Source organism: Schistocerca americana, chromosome X (genome assembly GCF_021461395.2).
Source record: "Schistocerca americana isolate TAMUIC-IGC-003095 chromosome X, iqSchAmer2.1, whole genome shotgun sequence".
In the NCBI taxonomy this organism is placed as follows: domain Eukaryota; kingdom Metazoa; phylum Arthropoda; class Insecta; order Orthoptera; family Acrididae; genus Schistocerca; species Schistocerca americana.
The window spans coordinates 788465273-788479249 of NC_060130.1; the positions used below are offsets into that span (position 1 = coordinate 788465273).

At 36.6% G+C, this 13977-nt stretch overlaps 1 protein-coding gene across 5 annotated transcripts in view; it reads left to right on the forward strand.

Annotated features, from left to right (window-relative positions):
- The first annotated feature begins 445 nt into the window (after window positions 1–445).
- The window catches only part of LOC124556217 (cell wall protein IFF6-like), a 44029-nt gene continuing 30497 nt past the window's right edge, over window positions 446–13977 (forward strand). Inside the window, exons 1-2 of one of the 5 annotated variants that reach the window (XM_047130207.1) lie at window positions 710–830; window positions 1971–2174. The gene's annotated coding sequence lies outside the window, so the exon portion shown is untranslated. The other 4 variants (XM_047130206.1, XM_047130208.1, XM_047130209.1 and 1 more) reach the window with 4 other exon arrangements.

Here is a 13977-nt window from a genome sequence, read left to right on the forward strand (position 1 = left end):
CTAGGCATTATTCGACTACCTTGGGTTTTTGTTCTTTGCTCATTTCCATGCAGTTTGTCTCTCCGTTTTCTGATCTTTACTTCGTTCTGTCGTCATAAGCCAACACGGCAAAGATCGTGTAGAAGGCAGGCGACATTAATGGTAGAGCGAGCGGCTTTGATAGGCTTTCGTATCGTCGAAATAACGCAGAATTAGTTGAAGTTAAACAAGGGATTCGTCGCAGTTGAAGAATTACGTAGGTAAGAAAAGGTTGGGTTTAAAAAATTTTTTGACTACTGTTTGTATACTACCCTATTAAGAATCAGATTTTGTGGAAGGTTGTGTACTTTCATAAAATGTTAAATGAGAGTAAAAAAACAGTACTTTAATTTAATAAAACGTTTTGCACGACCGCATGTACATTATATTTCGAGAGAGAGAGAGAGAGTGTATGTGTGTGTGTGTACGTGCGTGCATTTTGGAATGGCCACCATTACTCAAGGTTATTTTACATTGCTACTGTTTTTTCATGTGACTAAATAATTATATGGTTGAGGTTCTGAGTGCTAACAGTTTGCTTCGAAATAGCTCCCTTGTTCACTGAAAAATGCCTATTAGGAAATCTTCAAGGTTTTGTGTTATAGTAGTTGTTAGCTTCGGGAATGACGTTGCCGTGAATGTCGCTGGTTTTGCTACATTTGGATGACGCGTAACTAAATGTAAATAAGTAGTATGGCTGCATGTAATACAACTGTTTGTGGTGCGGTATCAGTTTAGTAAGCTGTAGCTTTGAAAGCCGGTCTCCTGTATGCGCAATCTTCGTGTTTCATAAAACTATGGAGAAAGTTCGAGTATTAGCACTGTTAAAATGTGTATATCATCGTATCCAATATAAATGAGATGATCAGAATGTTAAGTGTTCGTCGTACCCATGAAATTCTGTTTGGCCGTGGGTTAACTCATTAATACTTTATGCTTCTTATATGGTAGACATGAATTATCATTCCTGTGTTGTCTTTCATACTCACGAAAATGGCGTTGGTCGTGAGTTCTGTAATAACACGAAGAAAAAAAATATATTTTATTCCGTTTCCCCTTTGAACCGGCGCAGTTGACGCTTAATTACCATACTGCCCAGCTTATCTATAAACTTGGACTTCCCTTGTAAAGACGATGAACATGACATCCTGTCGTAGCAGTAACAGTAATAAATGAAAAATCACAATTTGTACTTTTATTTATTCGTCCATTCTTTGATCGTTGTTTAGAGCGATATTACATACGTCAATATACATTTACAACTTCAGATGCTGTGAAAATTGGCCGAATTTACTTAAGGAATGTCAATCACCAACTTTCTGTTCCAAATGTGAAGATATTTTGTTGATGTCTACCTGCATAGGGAGAAACATACTCCATAATAAAATAAGGGAAATCAGAGCTCATGCAGAAAGATATAGTTAAATTTTTCCACTTGCTATTCGAGATTGGAGAACTAGTTTGGAGGTGGTTTGATGAATCCTCTGCTGGGCACTTACATGTGATTTGTAGTGTGCCCATGTATAGGTAGATGTATTGAGAAGTTCATCCTTGACAGCTTGTGTATCAACACATCAGTGAAATATACCAATCTTTATTTTGGATTCACTAAAATATAATTTCTGCTACAGTTACAAAAAAATTATATCCTGTCTCCCCCATGCTTTGGGGAAAGAAAATAATGCTAAAATCCAGTTTTTGTTAAGAACAGAGTTTATAACTTCGTGGTATTTTTGAAGTGCTGCATTAATTAATATTGTGTGTTCGAGACTGAGATGATTGATGTCCATGCGAACCATTCCCTCTGTAGTGGTGTACCTTGGCGTAGCCCTGTCCCACAAATATTAAGACAAAAATAATTTTGTGTAAATCTGTCCCCTAAACATATCATATCCCACAGTGACTAACAGTTGCTTTATGTTGCGTGTTGTGATAATTTTCCCTTCATGCAGGCTGAGCAAGTGACTGAAGTTGATGAGAACAAGTTAGAATCATGCAGGCCAGTCTTCAGGCTTTCCACAGGAATCTGTTTATCATTATAAAGTAACTTATAAAAAAAATTGTACAAATGAAGTATCGTATCAGAAGAAAAATGCCCCCAAGAAAAGTATACTGTAAAATTACGAGAGAATTGTTGGAGTACTTTCCTTAAAGAGGTGAGAGCTAGTTAGTTTAATTTTCATGGGCCATTTGCACAATAATTAGTAATGATGTGGACTGAGTATTTTATATTCACATCACAAAATATTTTGTACACAGACTGATCATTGACAACATTCTTGTTTTTTCCTTTTAAAAATAAAAAAGATGACCTACAGATATGAGTAACCACCACCTTTTATACATTATAATAGAGATTTTTCCATGGCATGGGAGGAATTATCAAAGAGAAACTTTTTCTATTTATTTTCAAGCACCACATATTTTCCTTACAGCCTGTTTTTCGGCAATTAAGGTATTCTTTCTTAAAGATGGCAATATTATGAAAAGGATAGATTGCTACCCACAATAGAGAGGAGATGCTGAGCCACAGACAGGCATAATCAGACCTGTTACACACACACACACACACACACACACACACACACACACACACACACACACACACACTCATTCACAACTTGCAGGCACATAACTACTCTCTCTGGCCCCTGAGGAAAGTGGGATAGCTTGTGAGAAGTTCAAAAAGGAAGGGTATGGAAATCTAGTATACTTGCCACATACCAGGTACAATTCCTACGGTAAAGACAGTTCCATTTCACTGTTACTCAATATGACATATTTACAAAATTGTTCAGTTCAGTGCTTTGTTTTATGATGTATAAACTGCTCTTCAGACCCAGATACATTTCCGTCATCAACCACACATCATCTTAAAAAGTAGAGAGGATTGGAGATTTTAGTAGTCATTTTAATAGTTCTTTGGTTTGTAAATATTTGGAACACTTTTCTGATTAACAAAAAACTGGTTTTGTTTCCTATTGCAAATTAAATATCATGCAATTCACTATAAGAAGGAAGAGCAGGTAATCAATTATTTCATTTGATGGAATTCCCTTAGTGGTTTCTCCCATGCAAGTTGTTGTCTGTCTGCAAATTAGTTTTTTATTCATCCAGGGATCATCTCACAACGATACAGGATTTGTCGAGGTAATACAGTGCCAATGAGCAGAGCAAAATATAACACACAACATATATAACATGCTGTAAGAGGATAGGCTGGTAGCATATGGGAATAGGACAGGTGTATGACAGTGGCTTAGTTTAAGGAACCATCGTGGCATTTGGCCATAGGGATATAGGAAAATCACAAACCCTAATCAGAATGGCTGGAGAGAGCAGCTCCATCCTCATCAATATGAGGTCAGCATACTAACAGCTGCATTGCCTCATTTGGCAGACATAACTGTTATGCTTTATACAGCTTCACACATGATCCTTGTGAAAGCAGTAAACCCTAACCCTGTATTGAAATGTGACAAGGTACTGTAGTGTCACCATTCATTACCAGCCACTACTCTGGGTCCTCTAAGTAATCTTGAATTGTGTAATATGCATTACTTGTGAAGGACATTTTAGCTGCCTTTTTAAGCAAATGTGTTTTAGTAATCTTTTCCACTACCTTCGGCAATTTGTTACTCAATTTTATGCGCTGGTGCACTGCCTCTTTTTTTAGCTCCAAACTAGCTCTTGTTCCATGATTAGGAATAGAACTATTAGTGTAGCATTTAGTAATATTTTGTCTGATATGCCCCACAGATTGGTTTACATACTCACTTGTTGCAGTAAGGATCCCCAGAAAAGAATCCCATAGCTAAGAACTGAGTATATGTAGGCGTAATATGTCACAACATTGGCTGTTACAATCTGATGCTAACACCCTAGAAACATAATATGTTGATGACATTATCTTTGCCAGTATCCTTGTACATACTATAATAGCTGACAATCAATGTCCATCCCTAAAAACTTTGTTGTTTGCTACACAAACTACAGGTTTATTTTCTATCCTTAATGTGACAAGAGTTGGTTCCTCTCCTTATGCTTAAATGCATACTGTTTTTCTTTTTGTTGTGCATTAATTTATTACATACTGCCCAATTGTAAACATCATTTAGCATTTCATCCACTTTCTCTAACAGGCGTTCTGATGTCTTACCAGTGGCTACAATGTTTCTGTCATCAGCAAAGACAACTTTTTTTCCATGTCTTGCTTATGTGGAATGTGATTTATGTATCTTGTCTGATTATTGTTTTACCAAACATTTACATTAGTGGATGGGTGAACGTTCTCCACCTTTTGCATCCTGTTTCCCATCTTTGTAAATTCTGCAGTTGCTTTTATTGTACTACTTCCACTTCTGAAAGTAAACTGTACTTCATTAAGGAGGTCCTGTCTTTCATGATTGTTTCAATTATTTTTAAGAATGAAGACAGCAGTGAATGTGGTCATTAGTTTCCAGTTCTCTTCACACTCATGCTTGCTTTAGTTATTTTAGGGAAAAAATGCCTAAACTAAAAGATACATTTATTATGTTTGTTAATTGGTCTTGTATGCATGCTTTGAGAACAGAGACGGGAACCTCATCTGTGCCTGCTGACTTATTATTATTATTATTATTATTATTATTATTATTTTTTTTTTAATTGTTGTGTTGTATTTGTAACTTCAAGCTCTGTTGTGGGAAACATGATTGTGCTTGTTGTTTAAGTCTTTGTAGTCTACATGTGTGTTTTAGAAAGATTTTTCTGCAACTTCTTTGCAATACCAAAGAAATATTCATTTACAAAAGTTGCTAATTTCTGAGGACTCTGTTAGTTTGTCCCCATTTTTGATTTATATAGTATTATCCCTGTCTCTGCCCTCTCCAACTTCACGTTTTATAACCTCTCATACCACTTTGCTTTTATTTTCGGAATTATATATTAACTTGACCAGAATGAGTTTGGAAGGTAGGAGACGAGATACTGGCAGAAGTAAAGCTGTGAGGACTGGGCGTGAGTCGTGCTTCGGTAGCTCAGATGGTAGAGCACTTGCCCGCGAAAGGCAAAGGTCCCGAGTTCGAGTCTCGGTCGGGCACACAGTTTTAATCTGCCAGGAAGTTTCATATATTAACTTATCATTGAATTTTTTTTTTATTACAACAAGCGGTACCCACTTCTATTTATTTAAATATCTGTGATAGTGACATCTCATTGAATTGAGTGTACTGGCAGTGGTCTACGTTTTTCTAACACAATATTTCGACATCGTACCTCGGTGTCTTCATCAGGTTCTTCCTGTAACAGTCACAGGAAGCATCTGATGAAGACGCTGAGGTATGACATGGAAATATTGTTAGAAAAACGCAGACCACCGGCAGTACACCAGATTCGAGATGTCACAGAATCGCCGGGAAAGTCTAGGAAATTAAATCTGTGATAGTGTTCAAGGGTCTGTGGATTAGTGCACTGCTTTTACAAGGAACTGAGAAATTTGTCTGTGAGAACTTTCTAAAACCTGCAGTTACCCATCTGTTTTCCTATCTGCAGCAGTAGAAATGTCTACTTTCGAAAGTGTCATCTGAAAAATTGGTTTACCTAATGTGTAAAATTTAGAGGACGTAGCATCTAGATTGCTTTTTGTATACATTTCACCCCAGGTTTTATTTGCCAATATCTAGAAAAAGTATGTATCTTAAGATCTGAGGAGATCCTTTTGTAGGCCTGCAGTTTTGTGGGTTTCACTGAGCGTGTCTTTAGCTCTGTCATGTGACAGTAATAATTTGAAATGCCGTGATCTCTTATAAATACTTTACAGTTTTCCCTGTCAGTGTCTGTAAGTACTTGATTTAAAATTGAAACGTAACTTCTTAAAATCATTGTTGCAGTGTTTACCATTTGTGCCACACTGAAAGTGTTCAAAAAGTTTAAGCAGTTACTACTAATTTTGCAGTGAACACACGGTGTGTCGTGAGGCGATCACACTGTTTTTAAAATAACTGAAAAGCCTTACACACACGCAACTTCATATTATTTCAATTATTTTAAGTTACAACTAATTTCACCCTCAACATCTGTGTTGACATTCGTGTCTCCACATATTATTATGCTAGATTTGGGGATTGAGACCTTTCCATGACTACTGCTATCTGAGGTGGTTTTTTTAAAAGAAGAAAAGCTTCTTACACCCTATATTGTATGTTTGTTTGCAAGACAGTATATTGGATGAAGCAGATATTTCATATGTCTTGTGACCAACAGAGAGATAAATCATGCTTCTTTTATAAACATATTTAATGAAAGATTGATCTCCAGGCCTTGTGGTCTACAGTGACACACATTAGAACCCATGCAGATCACTATATGGCTGTGGACACTTATTAGAACACTATAGATTAAGGTTTGTTTTCCACTCACAGACTGAATATGGTAATAATTACTACAAATGCAATTTCTTATTAGTATAATGTTATCTTGGCAGCCCTTTGGGGAACGGTATCCACAGGGCCGAATGATATTCCTAAATTCTTTCTTGTAGTTTCACAAGTAGGTTTTTCGTACGTTATTTGTAGTGTCTGTTACTTGAAACTGTTAAATATTTCTGCCATGGCTGCAGATTTTTTGTAAGTCAAACCTGATGAGAATTTATTGAAGCTGAGCTGTATGCCAGTATAGGTCATTAGGTGATCCATTGATCAAATGAAGCCCGGTCTTTGCTTTACCTCACATTGAAATTACATGAGCATACATTAATCATTAACTGTGAACAATTTCCCTCCAATACATTGTTTGCTCTGTTTTTCAGTATGGCCCTGAATGTGTGATACTAATATCATTTTCAGATAAAAAAAAAAGGCTAGAGTTATCTAGTACACTGAATAGTGAATTATTGATGTGTGTATTAGGAAAACAAATGGGTCAAATGCGGTGATGCTTCAGTGTCAGATGGACTGTTGGGTTGTAAATAGCTAATGTAACATGGCCAGAAATTAAAGACATAGAAAATTATTTATGGATATGCTTATATGAAACAATCTATCGCACTCTCCATAAGTGTAGGGAGTTTGTCACAGACTCATTCGTAGCAGATTACAGTGCACTGTAAGGAGTTTTTCTGAATGGAAAACATTGTACACCTCAGATCTCAGAAAAAATTATATTGTCTTCAAGATATAGAGAGACATTCATTCACTAAAAAGCTCATGAAAATTATTTGTGACTAGAAATCATAGTTTTGCAACAGCACCTGTGTGAGTGCTAAACTATTTACTCATATGGAATCTTTGAAGCTCTATTTTCATATTACACCACTCCAAGAAGGATATATTTCGTGAGACCTATATAGCAATATGTACGAGAACCTGTCAGTGTTGGATACAGGGCAGTGATTGGGTGGCTTGTAAAGTAAAAGCAATCATTAACCTGAATGAGAATTGTTACACTTTTCACAGCTTCCATTTTTAGAATTTCATGTTTCTGTGCATATTTCTTGGCTAAATGCAGTATCTTTCTGTATGTGGAAGTTTTGGCAGTGATGGTATCTCAGATACCTTGTACAGCTATTTTAAAATGTTAGATCTTCTTATACAGTCATGAATCAATAGCCTGAAATGAGTTGTACAGTATATCAATGTGTGGTGTGATATGATAAAATACAGACAACCAGAGTTAAAATGATGGTAGTTGTAGTGTTAGATGGCACCTTCTTATGATTCTAATCATAGTAGTTTGTTGAGATAAAAGTTGGATTCTCTCTATGTATTCTGCAAGTGACTGTTTTTGTGTTCAGGTTGTATTATTCTTGATTTGAGGCTGCATTTTGTGTTGGACATATAATGGACTTCTCTATTCTATTACATAGCATCATTGTTCTCAGAAGAGCTGGGGAAGTAGCTAAAAGTTTTAGTGATGTCAGTAAAAAATTCTAGTGTCTGTGTTATGAGTATGGCCATAACTTCAAAAATTACGAGCATATTTAAAATGTTATGAAGGAAAAGTCTGGTTGTCTGGAGGATGACTACTTGTGACAGCTGCAACATTGTAGCACTGATAAATAACTTTGCTTGAAATAGTGACATTAGCCAGTAAAGTTTCAAAGGGATTTTTCTAAGGCTTTTGCATAGCATTGACAAGAAAAGTCAAAAATCTTCCAATAGGTTTATCCTCGGGCAAAACATACTGTATAAATATGACACTGTGATGTGGAAATATCAGGTATTTCATGTGTGGCAAATCAGTGATTACAATGTCCTTTCTAACTTGTTCATGGTAAATACAGAAGTAAATCATTCAGAATATTTTTCAAAGTACCATTTCAACTAACTTTTGTTTGTATTTCTTTTATTATACATGGGCACAAACAAGCAAGGAAAATAACAATCATTTTTCAGTTACAGCGTCCTCCTAATTGACAATTTTGTTGTGGTTCAATTCCTAAATAACTTAGTTTCTGACATTGGTCAAAGTGTACAATGAGGATTTTGTCTCTGAGCAAGATTTAAGTTAAATTACTTCCCCTAAACAACAGCATTGAATTTTTGCACCTCTAAACAACAGCATTGAACTTTCACACTTTTAATCACATGCTAGACTTTGCACACATGAAAATTCGTGTGTTCCAGCTCTGCAACTCATCATTGTAGATTGAAGCATTTTACTTCGTGATGTTCCTTTCTGTTCGATATTTGAGTGGTGGTTCATTCTTTGCTCCAATGGGATAATGAAACCACATTGAAATATTTGTTCCTGAGAAAATTTGGCACTACTTAAAGATTTTAATGTGCTCTTAATTTTTTCTGCATACAATTGAAAAAGCGTGCTCATAAAATTTGAAAATGTCTGCAGTAATGCATTGAATCTACGATCAACCTTATGTAGGCCTACTCAATAAAAATCTCTCTTTTTATAATGTTTGCTTATTTTTTATTCTATGAAAAAAGTTCTAAGAACAAGTCAGTTCTCATCTAGAACTTATCAAAAGAAAAACATCACAATAATAAAACATTGAGCTGTGAATTTTTAATATGAAAATAATGAAGAAACTAATGCAGCTAAAGAATTTACTGTTTTCGCAACTATTAATAGTGGGCAAGAAAAGAACACTGTAAGGAGTTGATTTATTCCACACACTACATTTCAAAAGCTATCTTCCATCTGTGTGTTTAGGTGAAGTGTTCAGATAATTTCTGTTAAAAACACCTGAAGTTGGATGGTACCTTCTGAAATTTTTATTTTTAGTGAATGGGGGTGTGCTGAAAAGTAATGCCTCAGAACCGTAAAGGTTTTTAAATAAAACAAACTTCAATAACATTCTACATATTTATTCATCATGTCTACATATTTATTCATCATGTCTACATATTTATTTCTCAATGTAGTCATCCTGGCAACAAATATATTTCACCCAATGAGGGACCAGTTAGTTGATACCTCACTGTAAAATGTTTGACTTCTGCAAGGTAAGGTTTGAAAATCGAATGGGGCCAAGTTGGTACTGTACAAAGGATGACAGTGAATCCAAGGCATCTAATTGTTACAGATATCGCAGTGCTCCTATGTGGTCTTCCATTGTCATGCTGAAGGAGATGGGGCACCATGTGGGAACAAACTGTTCTGCGGTTAGGAATTACACTACAGCATGCTGTTTCTCATGCACTGACATTATGTTACACACCACCATGTTACACACTACAGTTTGGAGCCCTCTGTTCGCAGGGGTTGCAATTTCTGCCAGTGAAGCATGAAAGGTGACAGAGTAATGCTCATGACATGTAATACCTCAACCAAAATTGCACACATAATAAAAAATTCTGAGACATTAATTTTCGGCACAAACTAGTAAAACAACTCTAACAGAGGTCGCAAATTTTATTACTGCATACACATGTTGCCATGGTCATCACCATTTCATGTGGAGATGGACACGTGTCTAGAAGAGAAATGTGTCATCCATGGCCCATGGCTGAGAATAATTGTGGCATTTGCTTGGAATAATTTGCGTAAACCTTTAAAGACCCATATCAGGATGGTCAGATCAAGTAAATACATCTGTATTCTTTGTACATGAACTTTTTAAAATACTTTTCCATATGTTAAAATAAGCTGAAATGACCATAATACAGTTAAGTGGACTCGAAGTAGTAATATATGCACAGTTTTATGTAATGCTACATAAGTATTTACCTGTTTCTACAAATCTTATTAGCGTGCTAGGACACAGGAAGGTAAGTAATACTTAATTTTCATAACACAGTGAAGCAGGTCTAATGAGAGTTCGCACAGGGACTAATTTTAGTGGTTTGTAGTAAGCTGAGTGAGTAATTGTTTCAGATAGCAGGGTCGATCTAATTTCTTGTGTATCTGTCTTTATGCCATCCTTCGTTAAAACCTTTATGTATTGAGTTGGTAACCCATTTGTAATGTCTTGAAGAGTGAACGCATCTACACATGAGATATAAACGAAAATATTTTCTGTTACTCTCCTGCTATTTTCCATTTGGGAAATTCAATGGTGGGAGGCAGATTGAATCCAGAAAGGAGGCATTGCATTTATCTTTTCTTCACAGATCTTGGCACGAATTATCACATACAACTAGTCTAGAAAGTCCGGTCACAAATTTTATAAAATTAAAATTAAGGATTGTGTAATGATTGTTCTTACAAGCAAAAACCCAAAGACAGCTACAAGCAAACATAAATAAATCTACAGACCAGGTACATGACTGGCTTGAAACTTGAAGGAAATAAGCTAGTAACATATATACACCCAAAACAACTTTTCTAAACTTCTGTTTAAAAGGAGAGCCTCCAACACCTCTGTGACAAACTTCAGAAGCATTACACCCTGACTGGAAACAAAATTTTTAGACATATTGGCTTCAGTGTGATTTTAAATGACACACACATAACAAAAACAAATGCAACACTGAAGAAAGTATAGTACAGCCTACATTTACTTGGACACAAAGCAAGCTTCCACACTGTTTTAATTGCACACTTTGCCCACTTCCACAGCATTATGTGATTATATTCTGGGGTGTGTTATTATATTCTGGGGTAGCACAACCACTATCTGAATCATCCTCTTGATCCAAAACATAGCTATAAGATAAATGCACTATGCATGACAGATTCCTGCAGGTACCTCTTCCAGAAGTCTTCGATTCTCTCACTCCCCTGCAGATTGTGTTCTAGAAACACGTAAATATGCGAGAAAGAAACAAAAATTCCAACATAAATGAACATGATACCAGGCAAGCTCCATGTGCAATTAATAAGGACATCAGCCTGTAAAACCTTGACTACAAATAGTGTTATAGGAACTCCAGGTAGGGATATCAACAGTGTAGGAAAAGACAGATTGTTACTTTGTTTAAGGAAGACACATTAAGTTGCTGCCAGTTACAATTAAGACACTTACCTAAAGCTTTTGGCTGCAGCCTTCATCAGCTAAAGAGAAATACACACCATTCATTTGCACAAGCAAGCACACCTTATGTAAATATGACTGCCAACTCCAGCATTCTGGCCGGAGATGCTGGGATTGGCAGTCATTTGTGCATAACATGTGCTTGCTTGTGTGTGTGAATTGTGTGTTTTATGACATTCCACAATCTGTTAACATTTACTGTAGGAATAAAGAATTTGAATTAGAACCAGCAAGAATATGCAATGTCAGCGTTTATACAGAGAGGAACAGAATCCACACCTGGGTGGCTCGCAGCTTGAGCTTCGTGAATGAGATCAGTGGATTGTAGGTATTCAAGTAAATAACTTTGGCTGATGGCATGGTACAATTTTCCTGCTAAAATCAGAGATACATACACTTCAATAACAGTTGTGTGGTATCAAAAGGTCATTTATGGCACTTGGAAACTGTACTATGCATCCAGTAGAAACTGGTGTCATATTTCAAAGTTACTGTACACCAGATTTGATTTTAAACAGTCCATTTGCTAATGTTTAGGTGCGTTGTTTACATTCATAGGTTTAATCAGAGGTGTACTGTCAGCTGCCCAGTAGTTTCCGCTGGCAGTGTCTTTATGAGTTGACTTCCAAATGACATTACTCTCTTTGACACAGAAATCTCTACACTCCTAAAGGAGCAGAAGAGGTGCAGTTGTTGGGATAATTTACTCATTTGCTGTGATACCTTAAGTGCTATATAGTTGATTCAGCAAAAGTACCAAGTAAACAAAGGAGTTAATACGTACAAGACACCTTTCACTTGGTGCAGTAGCAAGGGAGTGAAATATCATTCTTCTGGGTCTCAGGCCCTGCAGGAATCCATGGAAATGAGCAAGCTGACATGGCAGCAAGAGGTGATGGCAACTAAATCAATATACTATCCCATGCTGTACCCTCGGCTGCTGTTACTCGTTGAGGAGAAGAGGTAGGTGTCAGCAGGAGAAAGAGTGGTTGGCAGTACAAAGTAACAAATTAAACCTGATGAAGCCAACAATTTTGCCATGGTGAACATTGTTGCAGTCACACAGGTAGAAACCAGTGGCCTTAACATGTCTGAGAATGGGCCACTGTACTCTGACACAAAGGCAACTCCTGCAGCAGGAGGACCACCAGGGTGCATTGCTTGTTGTGCACCAGTGCTGCTATGCCACATTTTCCTTGATTGCATTATATATTCTGACAAAAGGGGAGCAGTTTGTCTTGATAATTGTTTTTCCACTGTTTTAAATACAATGAGATGAGTGTGGAAAGGGGTTTAAGGTTTTGCATGTTATGCAGCTTTCTGTCAAAATTACTGAGTAGATTATTTTAATATATCTTCAAGTGACTGGTTCATTCTTTAAGAGTGAGTAATCAAACAAGCTACAATTATCTGATAATAGTCTTACAATTTTGACTGTACGTCCATTTTGTGCCACACTTACTGTATTTATGACCTGACTAAGCCAGGTACCACTGTATAGGTTTTGACCTGTTTCGATCCATGTTGAGCATGGTGATCCGTCTGACCTAGCAATCACATCTTAGTGATGTGGTGATTTGCTATAAATGAAATGTGGTTTGAGCTCCTTTCCACAGTAGGATACCTAGCTACGGACATGCAGGTTGCTGAAGTAATGTTCAATTGAAAGACTTGTACCAGTCCATTGAGCCACATGCCATTATTACCAGAATCTACACAAATATTGTCCTTCCACCAACCTTTTTGATCTGCATGTGAAGAATAATCTCAGGAACTACTGTAAGGTTTTTTTATTTTATTTTATTATTATTATTTATCGATCACCAGGCAGGCACTGTAGTCTGAAAGTTCTCAAAAGGCATGAATGTTACCCCGTCTGTCATTATTCCATTAGTGTTTGCAGTGACATCTTGTGGCAATAATGGGAGGTGCGACCTACTGCACCATGTGCAGCCATCATTATAGCATGGCACATTTGATCCCTATTCACTCGCCCATAAAGAAAACTACTCTTACACCCTGACAAGTTATCCATGGTGTCCCTCTTAAAGGTCGTCATGTGCATTTGATGTTGTGTTTCAGAAAATGTTTGCAATTTTTTTTGTAGTGTGTAGCTGGAGTCAGCTAAACAAATACTGCTCATCACATCTTTCATACAACTTCCTGCATCAATGGAAAGCATCTATTTGTTTCCCTACTACATTTTTAAAGCAAAATTTTACATGCATGTTTGATAGAGTGATCGCAAATTAGTGTTGTGTGATGTTTGTTTTATCAATTTGTATTAACAGAAACGTTAAAACTTGACAAATAACCAGCACTCAAACAATGACTGAGCAGTGCTGCTGCATGGTGGTATCAGTCTATGCTGGCAAGGGCAACACGTGAATCACTGTTGGAGTACTGATAATGCTGTTAATAGTTGCACAGCCGACTGAAGATAAATGAACAAAAACCACACGCATAAAAACAGAATATTTTAAGTTATTTATCAGAAACAGCTGAATATTTGGTACTTCTATATGAGTACTGAACTGCATAGTGCAATT